Raw genomic sequence first — 24,253 nt, forward strand, 5'->3', positions numbered from 1 at the left:
ACCAAATACACAAAAATGATAAGGATTATAAGAGGATACCATGAACAAATTGTACACAAAAAAAATATCAGATAACCTTATTACATGGGCAAATTCCAGAAAGCACACACATATCAAGACTCTATAATTAAGAAATAAAAATTATGAATACACCTATAACTATGAGGAGATAGAATTACTATTCAAAAACTTTGCAGCACAAAACATTTGAGGGCCAGATACCTTCATTGATGAATACTACTAACATTTGAGGAATAAATAACACCAATCCTACATAAATTATTCTAAATTTCACCCTAAGCAATCTATAGATTCAATGCAATCCCTCTTAAAATCCCAATGATTTTTTTTTTTCAAAAATAGATCCATTGTAAGATTCACATGGAATCCTTTGAAAACCCAAATAACAAATGCTTTCTTGAAAAAGAAGAACTAAATTAGAGGTCTTTCACTTTCTGATTTCAAAGCTTACTATATAAAGCTACAATAATCAAAATAGTAAGATAGTGGAATACATAAGAACAGATAGATTAGTGGAATATGATATAGTATTTCTGTACTATATCATGTCAAATGAGTTTTGACAAGGGTGTCATGACCAGGGCAGTCTTTTCAACAAATGGTGGTGAAAAAACTGAGTATCTACTTGTAAAAGAATGGAAAGAAGTTGGACATTTACCTACACCATTTATTAAAACCAAATAAAGCAAAAAAGCAATTCAAAACGGATCATAGACCTAAACATAAGAGCTAAAACTATAAAACTTAGAAGAAACCATAGGAGAAAAGCTTCATAACATTGGATTTGGATTCAGTAATGATTTACTGTGTATAACACCAAAAACTCAGCAAAAGGAAAAAACAAAACAAAACAAAACAAAACAGAAAAGTTGGATTACATCAAAATCAAAATATTTTGTACATCAAAGGATGTGATCAACAGAGTGCAACAGCAATACATAAAGTATGAGAAAATATTTGCAAATCATAAATCTGATAAGGAGTTAATATCCAGAATATATAAAGGACTCCTACAACTAAACAGCAACAAAACAAACTACTTGGTTTAAAAAATGGAAAAGGTCTTGGGGCTTAGGTGGCTTAGTTAAGGGACCAACTCTTGATCTCAGCTCAGATCTTGACCTCAGGATCATGATTTCAAGCTCTGCATTGGGCTTTGCACTGTGTAGCCTACTTTAAAAAAATAAATTTAATCAATCAATTAATTAATAATAAAAATGGAAAAGGTCTTGAATAGAACTTTCTTCAAAGAAAATACACAAATTAGCAATAAAGACACAACAAGATGTTCAACTGAATCAATCAATAGGGAAATACAAACCCAAACCACAATGGGATATCATTTCACAGCCATTAGGATAGCTATTATTAAAAAATTAGAAAGTAAAAATTGTTGGCAAGAATATGGAGAGATTGGAACCCTTGCAACACTGCTAGTCCAAATGGAAAGCGGTGCAGTTGCTATGAAGAGCAATTTGGCAGTTCCAAAGAAATTAAATGTAAATTATCTTATGATTCAGCTATTCTACTTTTGGGAAAAGAATTGAAAGTAGGGACTTGAACAGATATGTGTACACCCGTGTTCATTGCATTATAGTCAGAAACCAAAAGGTGTAAGCAATCCAAGTGTCTATCAATAAATAGACAAAAAGTGAAATATACGTAGAGTGTACTATTATTTAGCCTTAAAAGGAAGGTAAATAAATCAGGCACATGCTACAATATGGATGAACATTTAGGATATTAGGCTAAGTTAAATAGATCGGTGGAAAAGGAGCAATACTGTATGATTTCACATATATGAGGCACCTAACGTGGTCAAATTTATGGAGACAGAATGTAGAACGGTGGTTGCCAGGGGCTGGAAGGAGGAAAGAATAGAGTGTTATTATGTAATTGATAGTTACAGAGCTGTTTCACAAGATGTTAAGAGTTACAGAGATTGGTTGCACAATAGTATGAATGTATTTAAATCTACTGAGCTGTACACTTAAAAAGTTTAAAAATGTAAATTTTATGCTATGTATATTTTACCAAAATTTAAAAATACATGAAAGAGACATGAAAAATAAAATAATTCCCAGATGTCATGAAAAGTGAAAAGATTTACTAATTCAGCCAATTGTTCAAAATATGACCAAAAGTAATTTTTTAATGTATTATCATCTTTAAAAGCAGAAAAATTTTTTGGCACTGTGTCCTCATCCCCTGACATTTAACCAAACCTAAATAACTGCCACATTGTTGTTTGTTTTTGTTAAAAATTTATTTATATTTATTCATGAGAGACACTGAGAGAGAGGCAGAGACAGAAGCAGACAGCCAGCTGGGAATCTGATACAGGTCTGGATCCCAGGATCATACCTGAACCAAAGGCAGATGCTCAGCCACTGAGCCACCCAGGTGTCCCTACCACATTGTTTAAATTTGTATCTCAATCTACATGCTGGGGAAGGTTGCTGGGAAAGTAGTGGTGAGATTGGGGAACAGAGACTTTTGACTTTTCACAAACTAACTCTTTTATGGCAAGATTTTCAATAAACATTTGGTGAATTAATGCATTTTCAGAGTGACTATGTTTTATATATACAAATTTTTGATATTTCTGGTTTATCTTTGGATTCCCCCTCCTCTCTCTCTCCCCTCCACCCTGTCTCCTTACTTTCTTCCACCTTTCTCTCTCAATATAGTTTTTGCTACTGCAGAGCAGAGAAACTCATTGTGCATATTTATTGTCCAAAGTTAACCTTGTGGTTATAAATCTTATATATAAAACATGAATGTGAATAGAAGCACAATTATAAAACAAATAATTTCAGGTTCTTTCTTTTCTAACAACAATCTGCAACTAGGAAAGAGACCTGAATTTGATTTTAAATAAAAGCAGATGATAATGAAGTTTTATTTGCTGTTAGTCCCTACTCTCATCTGTTATTAGTGCAGAAATATGCCCGTTTTTCCTAGGCAGTAGTAACTACTAATGCAATTTGAATGAGTATATTCGATATACTAATATTGTATATCATGGTTTCCAGCATGGAATTTAATATTATGTTGCTTGTTCTCTCACAGTGAATTAAAGATGAGAAATGCTTCAAGAAAATTGAACCTAGATTAGAATTTCAGGCTTCAGATAATCCTTAGTTTCTCTTTTAATGGAGCATGTAGTAATATTCTTCCCTTCCACTTCTTTCTATTTCTTCTTTCTCTATCAAGGCTTATCCTTTTGCTTTGCTGATATGTCCTTTTGCTTCTGAACTTAAATTTATAGACAAAAGAAATATTTTTTTTCACCTTCTTGCTCTGTGTACGTCATGCTTCTAAAGTTACAACTCAAGCAGCGTGAAGAAAAATGACATTTTTAGTGGGGAAGAAAAATAGATTTCAGAATAACTCCAAGATACCAATGCAAATTAAAAGAAAATTGGAAGAGCTAGATTTTTTTCACATGAATAGATATTTTCTTACAGAATAAATACAGGTTTGCTTGAGTGGAAAAAACACTGATTGGCAAAAGACAGGAGAAAGGCTGTCCTATTTTACATATAAATGAAACTGATTTTTTTAAATGTGTATTGAAGTTATAGTAACAGTCTGAGCTCCTTGAAAAAAAAGTCTATTCCCTCCTCCGCCCCCCAAAATATATCAATCCAATTAATGAAAGTTTTTTCTACTTATTTGTAGAAACATTTTAAAAATAAATTTAAGCCTATCCTTTATGCAAAAGGAAGAAAAATCTAAAGCACAAATTAAAGCTTTACCTTTAAAAAAGAGAATAATTTCTGAAACAAATAACAGTAATATGATTATTTCAATTTTTTCACTATCTAAATTAAAGTTTAATACATCAAAGAGATGTATTACATTATAGCTTTCTGCATGAGAGAAAAATATTTTCAAATATTACATAATACTAGCACCCTGAAAATATTACATATGTAGGTAAACATCAGTTGAATTTCTCATTTTATAGGCTATATTGATAAGACACAAGTATTTTATTTAAATGTGTATGATTTAGATATTTAGATTTGACACTCCTAGCCCATGTTTTAAGAAGATTGCTTAAATTTTGCAACTTATTAGTGAAAAAGAAATGAATACTTCCTGAGTTTTAGAGTTGTTTTATTAATTTAGAGCTGTTTTATTAATTTAACCTTAAACATACTTTTAATCAGAAGTTTGTACTTGGTCATATTTACTTGAAAAATTATCCCCAAGTAAAACGTTCAGAAAGGCCATGCGTTTCAAAGTTTTCAGAAAGAAAATATTTCTTTGAAATTTTAAACTGAGTGTTACCATTTATAATGGATACTGATGAATGATACAAGTATAAGCAGATATATAGATGATAAATAAATGTATAGAGATAAGGGAGGTAGAACTATGGATATATGTTATGGGACTATCTTTTTGTCAAAACATAATTATGTGCTAGTAATTACATCACTGATTATATTCTTAATATGCTTAATGTAATGATGTATTGGGAAAGGGAAATTTTTATTTCCAGAAATGGCACTGAAGCTATGAATTAAGTTAGGTAGATTATAGAGCAGTAATTGGTTATATACAGTTATGATTTCCAGTCAAAACAATGTTTTCCAAAATTATTCATGTTGGCTCTTTGTTTCTTAAACCCCTTTCACTGAATTTATAGCATACATGTGTATTAATACTAAAGTATTTTCTCTCAGTCTTTGGTATGTCTTCTCATTTCTTAGGGTATGTTTCACAGAAGAGATGTTTTTAATTTAATTTTTATAAAGTTCAATTTATCATTTTTCTTCATCATGGGTTACGCTCTCAGTGTTACATCTAAAAGCTTGCTAAAATAAAGGTCATGAAGATTTTCTCCGGTGTTTTCTCCTCAAGGTTTTATAATTTTGGAATCTACATTGAGGTATATGACTTATTTTGAGTTCATTTTTATGAAAGGTATAAATTATGTATCCCACTTCCCTTTAATTTTGCTTTATCTTATTTCAGTCTATTCTCTTCCATTCTCTTTTATTCATTTTATTTTTTAAAATCTTTTGTATATGAGTGTCCAGTTGTGCTGGCAGCATCATATATTAAGAAAAGATAACCCTTTTACATTGGATACATCCCAATTTGTCAAAAATTAGTTGACTACATTTGTATCTTTCTAGGCTGTCTATTGTACCTATTATGTCTAATTCTAATACCATATTGTTTTGAGTACTGTAGCTTTATAGTGAGTCTTCAATTTGGGTAATATGATTCCTCTGACTTTTTATTAAAGTATTGTTTGGCTGTTATAATATCTTTGCCTTTCCATACAGATTTACAATTAGTTTGTTGATATTAACAAAAATTTCTTGTAACTTTGATATTGTGTTGAATATATAAACTTAATTTGAGATAGTTGACATCTTGAAAATATGGAGTCTTCCATTTATATGTTCAGCACATATCCCTACTTATTTCAATATATATTTTTAAATTTCTTTCATCAGTGTTTTACAGTTTTCCACATATTAATCTTGTATCCTGCAATTTTACTGAACTCATTTATTAGTTCTAAAAGGTCTTTGTTTTTGTTTGGTTTTGTTTTCTTTAGAATTTTCTGCATTGATAATTGTATCATCTCTGAATAAGGACAGTTCTATTTTTTTTCCTGTGAAATCTGTATGTATGTCTTTTATTTCTTTTTTTCTGTTGCAGTAATTATTACATCCAGCACAATGTTAAGTGGAAGAGGTGAGAGAGGATCTCCTTGCCTAGAGACAATAGCATATGGGATTATACTGACTCTAAAATAAGCTTAACATACCTGGTGGCCATTTGCATGTTTTCTATGTAGAAGAGTCTATTCAAGTCCTTAGCTCATTTTTTTATTGAGGGTTAGATTTTGTTTTGTTTGCTTTTGTCACTTGTGTTTTTTGTGTCACAACCAAAAAATCATTGCCAAGAGCAAAATCATAAAGCTTTTACCCTATGTTTTCTTCTGGGAGTTTTATACTTTCAGGTCTACAGATATATGAAAAGATATTAAATCTCATTAATCATTAGGTTGACTCAAATTAAAGCTGTTAGGAGGTATCACCTCATGACTATTAGGATAGTATTATCAAAAAAGGAAGAGATAACAAGTGTTGGTGAGGATGTGGAGAAATTGGAATACATCAGTACTGTTGATGGGAATATAAAATGGTACAGTCATTATGGTAAACAGTATGGGGGATTCCTCAAAAAATTAAAAATAAGGTACCATATGATCTGCAGTCCCACTCCATTTGTGGGTATTTATCCAAAAGAGTTGAAATCAGGATCTCAAAAAGACATCTGCATTTCCATTTTAATTGAGGCATTTTCACAATAATCAAGATATGGAAACAACTAAATGTCAATCAACAGATGGGTGGATAGCTGGACTGAGTGCCCGTGTCCCAGAGCTAATGGATCATTTGGAAATGGCAGAGGTGCAAGAGACACTGAAGTGACTTCAGAGCCAGAAGGGAATACAGGGCATCATTGTGGTGAACACAGAAGGCATTCCCATCAAGAGCACCATGGACAATCCCACCACCACACAGTATGCTAAACCTCATGCACAACTTCATATTGAAGGCCCGGAGCACCCTGCGTGAAATTGACCCCCAGAATAACCTTACCTTTCTTCAAATTCGCTCCATGGAAAATGAAATTATGGTTGCACCAGATAAAGACTATTTCCTGATTGTTATTCAGAATCCAACTGAATAAGCCACTCTCTTGGCTTCCTACATCATTCCTTAATGTAATAGCCCCTAAGAGTGATAATGTTAATCATGTAAACCATCTGGCAGGTGGAAATCACCTTAGAGCCGACTTAGACTGATCCAGTGACCAAAGTCATCAAAGTCATCCCTCTGCTGTCCAGTCACCCTTGAATTCTTGGGAGGACCTTCTTTCCTCGCCTCCAGATTTTGGAGCAAGAGCTTTGAGCAGCCCACACACCCTGCTTCCTTCCGTCTGACCTTCGGTTCACTTTGTCACCCTTGGAAAAGTCTGTTTTTTTTGTTTGTTTGTTTGTTTTGTTTTGTTTTGTTTTGTTTGTTTTGTTTTTTTAAAACTAAAAATAACTAAAAAAGGAAAGAAAGAAAGAAAGAAAGAAAGAAAGAAAGAAAGAAGAAAGAAAAAGAAAGAAAGAAAGAAAGAAAGAAAGAAAGAAAGAAAGAAAGAAAGAAAGAAAGGTAGGAAGGAAGGAAGGAAGGAAGGAAGGAAGGAAGGAAGGAAAGAAAGAAGAAGAAGAAGAAGAAAGAAAGAAAGAAAGAAAGAAAGAAAAAGGTGGGTGAATAAAGAAAATGCAATATATACAAACAATGAAAGACTATTTATTCTTTTAAAAACTGGAAGAACCAAAGAATATTATGGTTAGTGAAATGAGCCAGTCACAGAGGATGAATACTTCATGATTCCACTTAAGAAGAATCTAAAATAATTAAACTGATAGGGATCCCGGGGTAGCGCAGCAGTTTGGCACCTGCCTTTGGCCCGGGGCGCGATCCTGAGGACCCGGGATCGAATCCCACGTCGGGCTCCTGGTGCATGGAGCCTGCTTCTCCCTCTGCCTGTGTCTCTGCCTCTCTCTCTCTCTCTCTCTCTCTCTCTGTGTGTGTGTGTGACTATCATAAATAAATAAATAAATAAATAAATAAATAAATAAATAAATAATTTATTAAACTGATATAGGCAAAAAGTAGATGGAAGTTGCAGTTGCCAGAGCCTGGGGCAAGGGTGTAATGTGAGTTGCTGTTAAACGGGTATTAGATTTCAATTATACAAGATGAATAAGTTCCAGAGATCCAGAGATCTACAATGTGCCTATACTTAATAATACTGTATTGTATACTTAAACATTGTTAAGTGGGTAAATCTCATATTATTTTGTTATTGCCACACCTATTTAAAAAGGAGAAAAAAAATAGGGATGCCTGGGTGGCTCAGTGGTTGAACATCTGCCTTCAGCTCAGGGCATGATCCTAGGGTCCTGCGATCCAGTTCCGCATTGGGCTCTCTGCAGGGAGTCTGCTTCTCCCTCTGCCTATGTCTCTGCCTCTCTGCATTCTCTCATGAATAAATAAATAAAATATTTTTAAAAGGAAAAAATAAACATAAAAGTGAATTGAATGAAAAATGAGGAAGATAATACTATTTTATGGAAAAGTGCATTTCATTCAACAAGTAATATAAAATATATGATTTGCATTGGAAATATAAAAGCTATCTAAATCTTTGTAAAAGCTTCTTACTACCACTTTACTGATCTTTCCCTTATTTCCTCAGTTTCCAAATATTTTGATATTTAGAAAACAATGCTGGAAATTTAATATAGGGCATGTGAGAAAGATAAGTATTAAGAAGAAAATAAATGTTTACATAATAGATGAACAGATTTGTTGTGTGTTGTGTGTGTTTGTGTGTATGTATTTGGTTAAGTTGTTCACTTTCTGATGAGACCTAAAGAGAGATGAGATACATATTTACCATGACTGTCTGAAGGCTAGCAGGAGACTTGCTACCCAGTATGTTTATTCAGCTCCATAGAGGCCTATAGGATGCGACTAATTTTAAAAATAATAATTTCAAAGTCTTTTGCATTTAAAAGCTCTTGTTTACCCCAGACAAGTCCTGCCTAAAAGTACAAATTTTATAATCCTTCATTAAGTTCAGGATTAGAGAGAAGGCAGATATGACATTGCTGAGCAAGTCTCCACCTCCTGAGTCCTACCATTTCATAAGCCACACATCCTAGTGGAGAAGCCACATTAAGCTGCCCCTGCACAGACCCAATCCCACAGCAAGAGAATGCCTGGTACCTGGAGCATAATGCATTCTCAGCTGCCCTGAATGCAGAGAATGATCTGTGATTCTGATACTCTGTAATCCTTGAATCTGTCAGAATACAAACATACAAACACATACACACACGTGCGTGCACATGTGCACACAAATGTGTGTGCTAATATATCCTTGCCCTTAAATCGCACTTCACCAGTACAGGAGAAACTCTATTCTGTATGATTATACTACTACCTTAATCAGATTTTTTGTCTGTTTCAAAGTATTCAGTTTTTGAAAAGAATTAAGTTTGAAAGTTATCTTACAAAGTTAAATTTTGCCTTGAATATGTACTTTAAAGGAAAAATGAAATGTATTCAGGTAAAAAAGAATCCTTCCACGATGCAAAGATAAAATAAAGCCTCCTGCTTTTAAAATTAGTATGAAGAATTTAGATTATAAGGTAATATTTTAATATTCATACTTAAAAATCAACCTGAGTAGGTCTATTCTTCATTCATTCACTATATTTATGTACGTATTATGTGTCTGAAAATTTTAGATACCAATCCCTAAGCTTAATTTCCCATCTCAGCCAAAAATTTTAAATGTATTGATATTTATAAAATTTGTTTATGTATTGTTAAAATTAAGAAAACATATATTGTAGGGATGTCATTATTTCTATCGACACATAGTATATATAAAAATGCTTATTCAAAAAGGATTATACTAGGTCTATATTTCATCATGCCTGATACTTCAAAGATGTGATCTCACATTTTTTATTTATTATATATTTACAGTACATAATAGGAATTAAAGATTTATTTTCATTAGGCATACATGTACATAGACTTATTACCAATTTGAAATTAATTTTTCATCTTTTTCTTACTCTGAGTATTTTACAATTTTTAAGTTAAAACTGATATTATATAATTGATATCATTATATATGTCAAAACATTCCTGAATAAATTTGTTGGCTCACTTATGACATCAACATTAATGCTCATCATACTCATAATTTTTGATCACATGTAGCTTGAATCCAATGTAGGTAACAAGGCAACTCTTACAGCAAGGGCACAATGTGAGAAAAGTAGAGGCCAAATAATAATGAATAACTAAGAGCACTACATTTAAAAGATCTTAGAAACTATAACAGTACTCAGTTTACCTTGTCAACAACATCTGCTACATCTCTGCAAATCAATATAAATTAAACGTACATTCTTGTGTTTAGATTTTTATTATGCAAATATGTATGGATACATATTTACCATTTTAATTATTTTTAATAATACAGTTCAGTGGCATTAAGTACTCTCACATTGTGCATATTTAGAAGATTTTGTAATTAGTTTTATTTATAGCATTTAAACGTTGACTAAAGTTAGATACATTTCCCTTCCTCATCAGATGTTTCAGAGTAATATAACCCAATAACGACTGACGTATTGCAGTATAACTCTTTTATACTATTGTACTGAATTATTGCACAAATTCTAAGTATTTGCTCTATCTTAAAATACTTTTTATTGTGAGGACAAGTGGATTTTTATTATACAGATTTTTCTAGAGGGATTATAAGAAAGCAACAAACAATATTGACTTTAAGGGCATTATACAATGTAGGAATTTCAGTTATGATTAATTGTATAAAGATTATAGTACAAGAAAATTATATTTGCAATAGAGGCTTAAATCAAATCTTAGATAATATGTTATAGTTTCTGAAACCATTTTGAATAAAGCAGAATTTCATGTTAAAAACAAAGATTGAGCATCACAGAGCAAGATTTAGTTTTATTAAAATACTACACATTTCAGGTAAATAGTGATGGTACTCTAGGATGCATACAACCCATTTTACCCATGGAAGAAGGCAGGCTTCTGAAAAGGTTTGGATAGGATTCAGAGAACTGCTTAGTTGCCGAAGTATTTAGTTCAGATAATATACACTCCTATGAGCCAAAAGCTTACCTCTTAGTTCGATAAGCAACATTTTCAAAGTTAGATAAACTATGGCAACACTTTTACATTTTTGGTTTTTATGATTGCATTCTCTGGATATCTCCTGACTTTCAGGACAATTATTTAAAATATCAAAAGCAAGCACCAAACCATCAAATAAAGCATTTAAAAGAATATATCATCAGTTTCTTATCTCCTCCTAAATTAACAGCTTTTAGGGAGTAGAAGAAGTGGTGATAAAATCCAGTTGGAGCATTTACTGAGCATCCTAAGGTTGCACTGATTCAGTAGCTTGCTTGCTTCTCAGAAACAGCATTGCAGAAAACCTAATTTAGAAGATATTTTATTCCATTCTTTTGAGCATTTTAGTCATAGTTGTTTCAAGCTTTATTCCTTTTACAAAGCTAGCTCATCCATGTCAACAAAAATTTGGTGTCCATATCTGGAGAAATGAGAATAATATGTATGATTTCCCTCAGGTTTCATCTCTTCCCACCTTCAACTCTTTCATTCACCTTTACATTTGTTGTATTTGCTTTAAATACAAAAGACTCTATCCTAGGTCCAAGATTAGTATCTCTTCTTGTTACCCCTACTCCTTTATCTCTCCTTGAATTCTTTTAAAATTCACATTAGGTCAGGATTTGTGACTCATTTTTTGTTTATTTGTTTGTTTGTTTGTCTTACTGCATCCCCAATGCCCATATCGGTATCAGTATGTATATAAATACATGCTCTATAAATATTTCCCTTTTCCTCTTTTCCATTTTTAATATAGAACTTTTCAGTTTTTATACTTTTTACAGTCTCAACTTTTCCTCATTCATCTCTTTTCCAGTATCATTTCTCTTGTCACCCTCTTCTTGTTCCCTGCATTCTGCTAAAATATTTAAGAAATAATCAATTGCGTAATCTCCAAATCCAGTGACCTCTTCACATGCTCCCTGCCATTTTGTCTCTGCATGAAAAATTACACAGTTTGCTTCTTTTCTTTTTGGTTTTTTAAATACTTGACCTATAAAATATATTTCTCTCTTGATTCCTTTTCTACCTCTTGTATTGTTCTTTTTCAATATCTTCAGTAACTTCCATCCTCCTAATTGTTCATCAAATGCCTCTCAAAGACCTCCTGTAAGCCTATTTTATTTTACCTCCTGTAAAGCCTACCCCTCTAATGTATTTTTCTTGTGAAATTCCATCTACTCTCCTAGTTTCAAGTGTTTTCAAGATGCACACTAATTAACATCTGTTCTTCTGGGCCCTTGACTGGGACAGTGTGTTATCATTATTTATAATGTTCACACAACCCTCTATCAGGAGGCAGTAATTCCCACATTTTAAAATAAAGGATCAGGGATCCCTGGGTGGCGCAGCGGTTTGGTGCCTGCCTTTGGCCCAGGGCGCAATCCTGGAGACCCGGGATCGAATCCCATGTCGGGCTCCCGGTGCATGGAGCCTGCTTCTCCCTCTGCCTGTGTCTCTGCCTCTCTCTCTCTCTCTCTCTCTGTGACTATCATAAATAAAATAAAAATTAAAAAAATAAAATAAAATAAAGGATCATGTCAGGTGACTAGGGGATAACAGAGCTAAAATCTAAGTCCACATATCTGACCACAAATAGTTACATCATATTACTTTGCTTTATCCGGGTGGCAGTTTTTTCTTTTTTAAGTTTATAGAAATGTGAACACTTTAGCTCATAGGGAAAAGTCTTTCTGATGGAATATTGGTAACCCTGGTGGAAAAGAGTGTTTACATGTATTTTACTTTGTGCTATAATTGGGAAAGAGAGACATAGAGATCAAGAGATGGTTTCATATGTGAAAGTCATCTTCTAAAATGGCTTTCTTTGGATGCTATTGAAGACACATTTGAGACTCCCAAAAATACCACACAGGGTTAAATGTGTTAAGGTGTCTGGACAGTTGTTTCACAGCCAGTTATCATTCAGTAAAAAAAAAATTATCATGTATCCATTGACACATATTACTATGTCAGAAATAACATTAGGTTTCAAGTTTGTTTGTTTGGGGAAAGAGAGCATGCACATATGGGGGGAGGCCGGGGGAGCAGAGGGAGAGAGAATTTTAAGCAGGAGGGCAGGGAGCCCTATTCAGGGCTTGGTCTCTAGACCCTGAGATCATGATCTGAGCCAAAATTGAGAGTCAGGTGCTTAACCAACTAAGCCACCAGGCACCCCAAGATATGAGTTTTTAAGAAAAGTTCTTACAGAATATAAAGTCAAAACTAGACTTTCAAGGGCCAATGACAAGTCCTTCTTGAATCAAGAGAACAAAAATATTGAAGTATAAAATGGAATTTTCAGTGGAAAGTTTAACTCCCTTTATTAAGTAATTCATTTTGGGGAAATAGCTGATGAGCTTTCTTGGAGAACAAATATATCAGAGCATGTAGCAGAGGAAATTGAATAGGGATGGATGAAAAAAATAAATCATCCTCAAGTACAGTTATTCTCTAAACTGTTAATACTATTTAAAATTTGACTCTGAAAATATCATATACTTGTATAAAATAAAATGCAACTATGACTTGAGATAAACATTTATCTGTTCCCATTAATGTATCCTATGTATGTGTCCTGTATTAATCAATGCTGGTACTGAGATTTGAGAGAAAACTCACCAAAAACAGCAAAAGAAAAGATGAAGGGGAAACTTTTACTGTTGCTGTCCTTATTTTAATGCCATCATTAGAGGAGGTTATTTCAAACATTCATTTTGAATGTCTTGTGAGTATGAATAGCTAATATGCTTGCAATGAGGAGAGTCAGTTCCAAGTAATGGAAAGCACACCAGGAATCAATCATCTAAATAATTGCTAAGTTTTCTGATATCTCACAATACCTGCAAATCTCACTGCTGAGCTACCATGCTAAAATGTCAATGTGTGAGTTTCCCTATCAAGTGCAGAAAGAAAAGGTGCAAGATTATTTTGGTCCTCACAGAATCTATGGCTTCACACATCTGACAACACTTTAATCAGGACACCAAAGCAAATGTAGAACTGTTTCCATTTTTAGTTTCACAACTCATTTGTTAGTGTTGCAAAAGAACAGAGTGTTATATAATAACCATTCGATGTTTATTTTAGGTGTGCATTATTCTTTATGTGGAAGTTCCCTGATGCAAAAATTTATTCTTTGTACTATACCATCTGGTTGGTGGTGCCTCACTGGAAACTTCCTATAACCTGGCTTGAAGTCACTCATAACGTTCTAAAAAGTTTCCCATAGTTTAACATCTAAAGATGTTGCTTTAAATGTTTAATTTAATGTTTAAATGTTTGAATCCCATACATCTAATCCCATACATCTAATAAATTCAGATTGCACGACTGCTTTTCCAGCAGGGGCCCAGTGAGCTGCAGAACTATGAAACCCTCCTTCCTTCCTTCCTCAGGAGGAGTAGTGTGGGTGAGAGCTGCAGAAATCTGCAGGGTTTGGAGACTTGAAACAGGTCTCATCACCTGATATAGAACCGCTCTGTCACAGGCTGGCCATCTGTTTTTGCAACGTTACTGTATATATAAGTATACATATAAACTGTGCATCACATATTATGAGTGTGGATCTCTTTATAAATAATATAAACAAAGGGAACATTTTGCAACGGGTTTCTTGCACTCAAGTGATGTTTTTAATGATCATCCAAAGAGAGTCCAAGATGGCAGAGGAGTAAGACCTTAGTTTCATCTGGTTCCAGGAATTCACTAAATAGCTATTAAATCATTCTCAACAGAGGCTAACTCAACCGGAGATCTAAGAAGAGTAGCTGAAACTCTACAAATAGAAAAGCGACCACTTTCTGCCAGGTAGGAGATGTAGAGAAGTGAATCCAAGGTTATATGGGAAGATAGACCACAGGGGTGGGAGAGAGCCTCCAGCAGTTGGTTACTGGAAAGTGACAGCAGTGGAGCACCAAGTGGGAACTTGTGGAAGACTGCTCTGGTGAGGGATGTCCCTGCCTGAAAGACGATCAAGTGGCAAAGAGGGGTGGAATCCTAGGTGGGATGGTGTGGTCTCAGGATCCTCAGGGTCACAGGAAGACCAGGGGTGCCTGAGTGTAGCAGAGCACCTGGGCATCGGAGTGGGGAAGCCAGCTGCAATCAGCGAGCCCAGGAGTCGACTCTCAGCTCAGGTTGCCATAAACCTTGAACCAGACTGCTCTCTGGCAGGGACCCAACAAAGGGCAGAAATTGTGAGATCCTCCTTCCTTGGCCTGGGAGTGGGACATAGGAGTCTGCAGTGTTTAGAGACTTGAAATGAGGTCTCCTACCTGAGATAGAAACGCTCCCTCATGGGCTGGGTGAGGAAGGAGTGCAGAAGGAGACCAGGGAAGACATGAGTTATTGCTCTTCCCTAAGGGTGCACTGAGGAGTGGGGCCCTGAGCTCCCAGCTCCAGGGCTGGAGATTGGGAGGCCACCCTTTTCACTCATCCTCTAAAGTGGTATGGAAAGCCTTCAGGGAACATAAGCCACATAAGCAATCCGGATCCACTTACTTAGCCTGGCCCCCCTGGCAAGGGCCATGCAGCTCCACCCCAGTGAAGACACTTGAGAATCAATGCAACAGGTCCCCCCGCCCCCCCCACCCCCACTGCCGCCGGAAGATCAGCAAGGACATCCAGCCAAGACCAAGTTTACTGAATCTAGAGAACTGCAGAGCTCCAGCGCTCAGGGAATAAAGTATATAGAATTCATGGTGTTTTCCCCATAATTCTTTATTTTCCATTTTCATTTTTTTCCTTTTTCAACCAATTTCTTATTTTATCATATCTTTTTAAAAATCTTTTTTAATTTGCATTTTTACAGTTACATTCTCTCCTCTCATTGTAATTTAATTTTTGTGTATACATAAATTTTCTTTCTTTACAATTTTGGGATGCAGTTTCTTCTAACATACAGATCAAAATACACCCAAAATCTAGTGTATGGCTCTGTTTTCTTCACCTATATAATGATATCCTTTTTTTTTTTTTAAATCTTTTTAAAATTTTCATCTTTACATTCTATCCTTTCAAATGTATTTAATGTTATTCTTGTGTATGTATATGTTTTTCTTTCTTTACAACATTGAGATGTATTTTCTTCTAACAAATCGACCAAAATACACTGAGGATATAGTGTATTGCTCTGTTCTGTTTACCTATCTGATTATATTCTCTCTCTCTTTTTTTAAATTTTTACTTTTTTTTTTTTTTTTTTTTTTTTTTTCGGTTTCAAGTGTCTTCTGGTTGGTTTAGTGTATATTTTCCTGGGGTCATTGTTGCCATTTTAGTATTTTGTCCTCTCAGTCATCTATTCTTCTCTGGACAGAATGACAAGATGGAAAAACCTCAAAAAATAGAACAAGAGGCAGTATGACCACCAGGTGGTCATAATCAGAATGGATATAAGTAAGATCTTGGAACTAGAGTTCAGAATAACAATTATAAAGATACTAGCTGAGCTTGAAAAAAAAACATAGAAAATACTTGAGTATCTCTTTCTGGAGAAATGAAAGAACCAGAATCTAATCAAGTTGAAGTAAAAAAGACATTTAATGAGATCCAATTAAATATAGAGGCTCTAATTGCTAGGATAATGAGTCAGAAGAGAGAATTAGACACATAGAAGACAAGAGGATAGAGAATAAAGAAACTGAGAAAAAGGGAGATAACCAACTACTGATCACCAGGGGAGAATCTGAGAGTTGATACCATAAAGCAAAACAATATTAGAATAATTGGGATCTCAGAAGAAGAGGAAAGAGAGAGAGGGATGGAAGGTATATTGGAGCAAATTATAGCAGAGAACTTCCTTAATCTGAGGAAGGAAATATGCATTCAAGTCCAAGAGGCACAGAGAATCCGCCCCTCAAAATAATAAAAATAGGTCAACACCCCACATATAATAGTGAAACTTGTGAATCTCAGAGACAAAGAGAAAATCCTTAAAGGAGCTCAGAATAGGAGGTTCATAACCTATAAGAATACAAATATTAGACTGGCAGCAAATCTGTCCACAGGGACCTGGCAGGCCAGAAAGGACTGGCATGATATATTCAGAGTGCTAAATGAGAAAAATACGCAACCAAGAATACTATCCAGCTAAGATGTCATTCAAAATAGAAGGAGAGATAAAAAGCTTCCAGGACAAAGAGAAACTAAAATAATTTGTGATCACTAAACTAGGCCTGCAAGAAATATTAAAAGGGATCCTTTATGCAAAGAGCAAGCCCAAAAGTAACATAGACCAGAAAGGAATAGAGACAATATACAGAAACACTGACTTTGCAGGTAACATACTGTCACTAAATTCAAATCTTTTAGTAGTTACTCTGAAAGTAAATGGGCTAAATGCTCCAGTCAAAAGGCAAAGGATATCAGATTGGATATAAAAGCAAGGCCCATTGATATGCTGTCTGTAAGGGACTCATTTTTGACCCAAAATGACCTACAGATTGAAGGTGAGGTGTGTAAAACCATTTATCATGCTAATAGACATCAAAAAAAAAAGCTGGAGGTGGCAATCTTTATATCAGAAAAATTAGATTTTAAACCAAAGACTGTAATAAGAAATGAGAAAAGACACTATATCATAATTAGAGGGTCTATCCAACAAGATCTAACAATTATAAATATTGCTGCTCCTAACTTGGGAGCAGCCAATTATATAAGCCAATTAATAACAAAATTAAAGAAACATATCCATAAAAATATAATAGTAGAGGACTTTTACACCCCACTCACTCGAATGGATGGATCATCTAAGCAGAAGATAAGAAGGAAACGAGGTTTTGAAATAACACACTGGACTAGATGAACTTCACAGATATATTCAGAGCATTCCATACTTAAGCAACAGAATACACATTCTTCTCAGGTGCACATGAAACATTCTCCAGAATAGATCATATACTAGGTCCCAAATGAGGTGTCAACTGCTACCAAAAGATTAGGTAGATTCAAACCCTGAATTTTTTTGGACCATAATGTTTCAAAAATGGAACTCAATCACAAGAGAAAATTTGGAAAGATATTAAAATACATGGAGGCTAAAGAGCATCCTACTAAAGAATGACTGGGTCAACCAGGAACTTAAAGAATTTTAAAAATTCATGCAAACAAATGAAAATGAAAACACAACTGTTCAAAACCTTTGGGTTGTAGCAAAGGCATTCATAAGAGGGCTGTATATAGCAACACAAGCCTCTCTCAAGAAACAAGAAAGATCTCAAATATACAAACTAACCTTATACCTAAAGGAGTTAGAGAAAGAAAGAACAGCAAATAAAGCCTAAGCATAGCAGGAGAAGAAAAATATTAGGGATTAGAGCAGAAATCAATGAAAGAGAATACAAAAGAACAGTAGAACAGATCAATGAAACTAGGAGCTGCTTCTTTGATAGGATTAACAAGGTTAGTAAACCCTTAGCCAGACTTATCAAAAAGAAAAAAGACTCAAATAAAATCATGAATGAAAGAGGAAACCACAACCAACACAAAAGAAATACAAACAATTAAGAACATATTACGAGCAACTATATGCCAACAAAATGGGCAATCAGGAAGAAATGGATGAATTCCTAAAGATGTATAAACTACCAAAACTGAAACAGTAAGAAATAGAAAATTTGAACAGACTTATAACTAGCAAGGAAATTGAAGTAGTAAACAAAAATCTCCCAGTAAACAGGAGTCCAGAGCCAGATGGCTTCCCAGGAGAATTCTACCAAATATTTAAAGAATTAATACCAGTTCTTCTGAATCTGTTTCAAAACACACACACACACACACACACACACACACACACACACAAAAACACAAAAAACAAAACAAAACAAATAAGACAAAAAAAAACAGAAGTAGAAAGAAAACTTCCAAACTCTTTCTATGAGGCCAGCACTATCTTGATCCCCAAATCATACAGACTCCAGCAAAATGGAGAAAAGACCAATATCTCTGATGAACCTGAATGCAGAAATTCTCACCAAGATACTAGTCAGTAGGGTCCAACAATACATTAAAAGGATTATTCACCACAAACAAGTGGTATTTATTCCTGGGCTGCAAGGGTGGTTCAACATTTGCAAATCAATGTGATATACTACATTAATAAAAGAAAGAACAAGAACCATATGACCTTCCCAATAGGTGCAGAAAAAACATTTGAGAAAATACAGCATCTTTTCTTGATTAAAACTCCTCACAGTGTAGGGATACAGGGAACATACCTCAATATCATAAAAAAATATATGAGAAGCCCACAGTAAATATCATTCTCAATGGGGAGGAACTGAGAGCTTTTTCCCTAAGGTTGAGGACGTAGCAGGGATGCCCACTATCAACTCTCTTGTTCAACATAATACTGGAAGTCCTAGCTTTGGCAATCAGACAACAAAAAGAAATAAAGCATCTGAATTAGCAAAGAAGTCAAATTTTCATTTTTCACAGATTACACGATGTTGTATGTGGAAGACCCAAAAGACTCCACCCCAAAATTGCTGGAACTCATATGAATTCAGCAAAGTGGCAGGGTATAAAATCAAGGCACAGAAATCAGTTGCATTCTTACACACGAACAACGAGACAGAAGAAAGAGAAATTAAGGACTCAATCCCATTTATAATTGCACCAAAAACCTTAACATACCTAGGAATAAACCAAAACAAAAAAGAAAAGTATCTATACCCAAGAAACTAGAACATTCATGAAAGAAATTGAAGACACAAATAAAAGGAAAAAAGTTTCATGCTCATGGATTGGGAGAACAAATATTATTCGAATGTTTATGATACCTAGAGCAATTTATACATTCAATGCAAACCCTATCAAAAACCATCAGCTAATTTCATAGACCTGGAACAAATAATACTAAAATTTGTATGGAACCAGAAAAGACACCTAATAGCCAAAGGGATGTTGAAAAAGAAAGCCAAAGCTGGTGGTATCACAATTCCAGATTTTAAGCTTTATTACAAAGCTGTAATCATCAAGACAGTATGGGACTGGCACAAAAACAGACAGGTAGATTAGTGGAACAGAATAGAGAACCCAGAAATAGACCCTCAACCCTATAGTCAACATTCTTTGACAAAGCAGGAAAGAATATCCAACAGAAAAAAGACAGTCTCTTTCTTCAACAAGCGGTGTTGGGAACACCAAACATCAACATGCAGGAGAATGAAATTGAACCATTTCCTTACACTGTACACAAAAATAGACTCAAAACGGATGAAAGAACTAAATGTGAGGCAGGAATCCATCAAAATCCTTAGAGGAGAACACAGGCAGCAACCTCTGCGACCTTCACCGCAGCAACTTCTTACTAGACATCCCTCCAAAGGCAAGGAAAACAAAGGCAAAAATGAATTATTAAGACTTCATCAAGATAAAAAGCTTTTGCACAGCAAAGGAAACAGTCAACAAAACCAAAAGACAACTGACAATATAGAAGAATATATCTGCAAATGTCTTATCATATATAGGGCTTATATCCAAATCTATTAGGAACGTATCAAACTCAACACCATAACAACGAATAATCCAATCAAGAAATGGGCAGAGGCATGAGCAGACATTTCTCCAAAGAAGATATACAAATGGTCAACAGACACATGAAGAAATGCCCACTGGGCATCAGGAAAATACAAATCAAAACCACAATGAGATGCCACTTCACACCAGTCAGAATGGTGAAAATTAACAAGAAACAACAGATATTGGTGAGGATGCAGAGAAAGGGGAACACTCTTAAACTGTTGGTGGGAATGCAAGCTGGTGCAGCCACTCTGGAAAACAGTGTGGAGGTTCCTCAAAAAGTTGAAAATAGAGCTACCCTATGACTCAGCAATTGCACTACTGAGTACCCTAAAGATATAAATGTAGTAATCTAAAGGGGCACCTCTACCCCAATGTTTATAGCAGCAATGTCCACAATAGCCAAACTGTGGAAAGAGCATATATGTCCAATGACAGATAATGGATAAAGATGTGGTGCTTCTTAGCTATCAAAAAGAAAAAAAAAAAAAAAAAAGAATCCTGCCATTTGCAATGACATGGATGGAACTTGATGGTATTATGCTAAGCAAAATAAGTCAATCAAAGGAAGGCAATTATCATATTGATCACACTCATGTGGAATTTGATAAACAAAACAGAATCATAGGGGAAGAGAGGAAAAAATAAAACAAGAATGTCTAGGCAGGAGAAAGAAAATGTAGATGGAATAATACCAATTTGGGTCTATCAGTACTGTGAAATGAAAAAAAAAAACTGTTGTGCGAAAAATGATTTTCATAGTTCATCTCTAACTTGTCAAAATGTTTCTGCTATCCAAAACATTGCCTTATATTTGCCTGTATTTCATGCATTTTATTAGTTTTCTTTTCAATGTAGCTCTTCTTCCTGAATAGTATTTGTTTCTTTAATTTTTCAAATGTATATTTTTCCTGCTCTATATGTGTATTTCCTTTATATAGAAATTTTTGATAGGAAAGACTTCTCTGACGAAACAACATTCTTTAAAAGGTTATTACAGTAATTATTTTTACTTGTTGGATCTCTTCACTGGAAGATTCTTTTAATTCATTTTATAAATTTCCTTTTTTAAAAATACCACCATAATAGAAAAATTCAAAAAGAGTAAAATAAGAGTCAACTGACAGTTGTTGCCTTAAGAGATGTGAGAACTCTTGCAAAATGTAGTGTTCTTTTTTTTTTTTTTTTCATTTTTAAAGGCTTTCCTATTTTGATGTATTTTATTATCACTGTTACACCAAGGGACTGTGGCAGGCAGACTATTTTAGCATAAAACAACACTAAATCTCCTTTTCCATGCTTAACTCCATCGCTACTTCTGAAACAGTAAAATATATAGATGAGTTTGCAATATGCAAATTTCATGCCTAGTAATATGGATAATGTATAATCTAGTAGTCTCCTTTTTCTACTACCAAAATAAAAATACTACTTATGTAGCCTTATTTATTATTATCATCCTATTATAATATTTAAGTTTGCATCTTTTTTGTTTATGATCTATAAATTCTATAGATTAGAGGAGCCTGGGTGGCTTAGTTGGATGAGTGTCTGACTCTTGATTCAGTTTGAGTGGTGATCTCAGGGTTATAGGATCAAGCCCCAAGATGGGCTCCATACTCCAGGGAGACTTAGGAGATCCTCTTTCTCCCTCTCTCTCTCTCTCTCTCTAAATAAGTAAATAAATGATTGAAATCTTTTAAAAATAAGTTCTATAGATTATAAAGTTATGTTTATAATTCTACCCCAGAGGCAATTTGAAATTTGCAACATTTTTAAGGATTTATAGGAACAATATACACACATATCTATGAAGTCACACAAAGCATAAATTGTTATTAGACATGCAACAGCTAGTTCCCTTAGTAACTTGCTTTCTATCTCTCTTCTTAGTTGTGGTGGGTCAGTCTATAGAACACTCATATTCTTTTTCATTATGTCAATAGCACATGTCTATTACACACCTATTTAATGTCTTCACAACAGCATGTCAAAGTAGGAAGAGGAAACCAAAATAAATAATAATCGTCTACTTTGGAAATCATGCTCTAATCATGCTCTATTATTTTATTTGTGTGTATGTGTATTTTTAGTATTATTTACTTTAAAATTACAGAAATTATTATATGGTTACCTTTGTCAAAATGTTATATAGATATTGATATTGATGTATAGTGATATATATATCTCTCACTGGTCTCTCTCACCTTAATATCATTCATAACCATCCATTAAACAGACAACTGTGAAGTTTGAGATAGAAGAAATCCATTTTTGCAATTAATTTTCCTACAAAAGCTGTAATATGCTAAGAGACATGGTGAATCACCAATTTAGTAATAGTCATTTGTCTAAAGTAAAATTTGCCTATTGATTACTGGAAATTTTAATCATTTCCTTGCTTCTCGAGCCTATTCTACATTACTAACACTATTCATTACCTCTCAGTAAAGATATTTCATGGGGTGGAATTTTTTAACTCAAACAAAGCCATCCTGATTGTGAATAGAAGTAGGTTCCCCTCCCCCAAGAAAACTCTTTGAAATCGTAAAAGTAGAAATGAAATGTGCCTTGTAAAATTGAATGAATTGTCAATTGACCAGTAATTCTTGTACTGCTTTCCACAGGGCAAAATGAAAAATTCTATAAAGGAGAAGAGGAGGAAAACGCCATAAAATTGGTGTGGATTCTTTCACTGGATAGGAAAAAAAAGTGTCACAGACAAAGAAATGAGACTTTGGACTTGAAATATAATGAAAGTGATTTTTCTGAACAGATGAAGCAGATGGCATTTACAAAAGCAACTAAACTTTGTGAATAGTATAGAGTTTTCTTTGGTTCTCTTCAGAGAACATAACACTTGAGAAAGCAATGGGTCTGAAAGTTGATTACCAGGGCTTCATCCCTCTGACCAGCTCAAAAATTTAACCCTTACCACTGCTAACTAACTAGAGTCAATAACAATTATTTCTAGTGAGAATAATATGGCATACATTTGGGGAATGTATTATATATGCTTATCACTTATGTTCCTATTTTTATAAACCTCAAATGCTACATCTAAGAAAAGACAAATAATAAAGATTTAAATTGAAAAGCTTTGAAAGTCTCTACTATTGACCAATCCTTCCAATAAGTAAATGTTGTCTTCAATGTTCCATTGACAGTGTCCAACATAAAGCAGGTGATTGTTAAGTGCACATTCCTTTTACCACTTTTGAAAAATGTCAGACTAATTTGAATACTAGTTATTGGTAATGGTAATGAATTTATATCAGTATCCCTCAGGCATAAATGCAATATTATTTTAATATATATGACATTAGGTATATGAAATTCCTAGTTCAGGTGAAGACAAGGCACTAAGAATATTTGTCTAACTTTTATGTTGATCAACTGCAATAATGACTAAAAACAAACAGGAAGAAAGAGTCTTGATTCATTGAATTTTGGAGCTATGTGTTCTATTATATAGCTTAGACCCTATATTTTACAGATGATTAATTTGAAGCTCTAACAAGTGACACGATTTACATCTCACAGCTAATAATTATGATATCTTAGAACAATAACCAATTTATAATGCCCCAAAATACAGGCATTTAAGGTTTTTTCTTCCTCTCTAGTATTTCCTTCTAGTGAACTGAATCTATTTCCATGGTTGTATTTCCTATGTAAATGATGATGATCCCAAGTTTTTATGTTCTTCTCAGATATCTCTTGTTTCATTTAGACTTATATATGTCTAGTTTTCTGTGACCAGTTAATCAAAAGGTCCTCAAAGACACCATGTTCTAAATAAAATTTTGTCCTTTAAGTTCGACTTATAGTTCACCTTAGGTGATACCTCTAATTCATGTAGTTTTCAAGCTAGAACAGTGGATGTCATCCTTGATGATGTGCCTCCCTTTTACTGTCTTATGCAA

General features: G+C 34.1%; 1 pseudogene; it reads left to right on the forward strand.

Annotated features, from left to right (window-relative positions):
* Positions 1-6,458: 6,458 nt before the first annotated feature.
* Positions 6,459-6,813, forward strand: LOC140634668 (dynein light chain roadblock-type 1 pseudogene; annotated as a pseudogene).
* Positions 6,814-24,253: the final 17,440 nt, after the last annotated feature.

Source organism: Canis lupus, chromosome 6 (genome assembly GCF_048164855.1).
Source record: "Canis lupus baileyi chromosome 6, mCanLup2.hap1, whole genome shotgun sequence".
Lineage (NCBI taxonomy): Eukaryota > Metazoa > Chordata > Mammalia > Carnivora > Canidae > Canis > Canis lupus.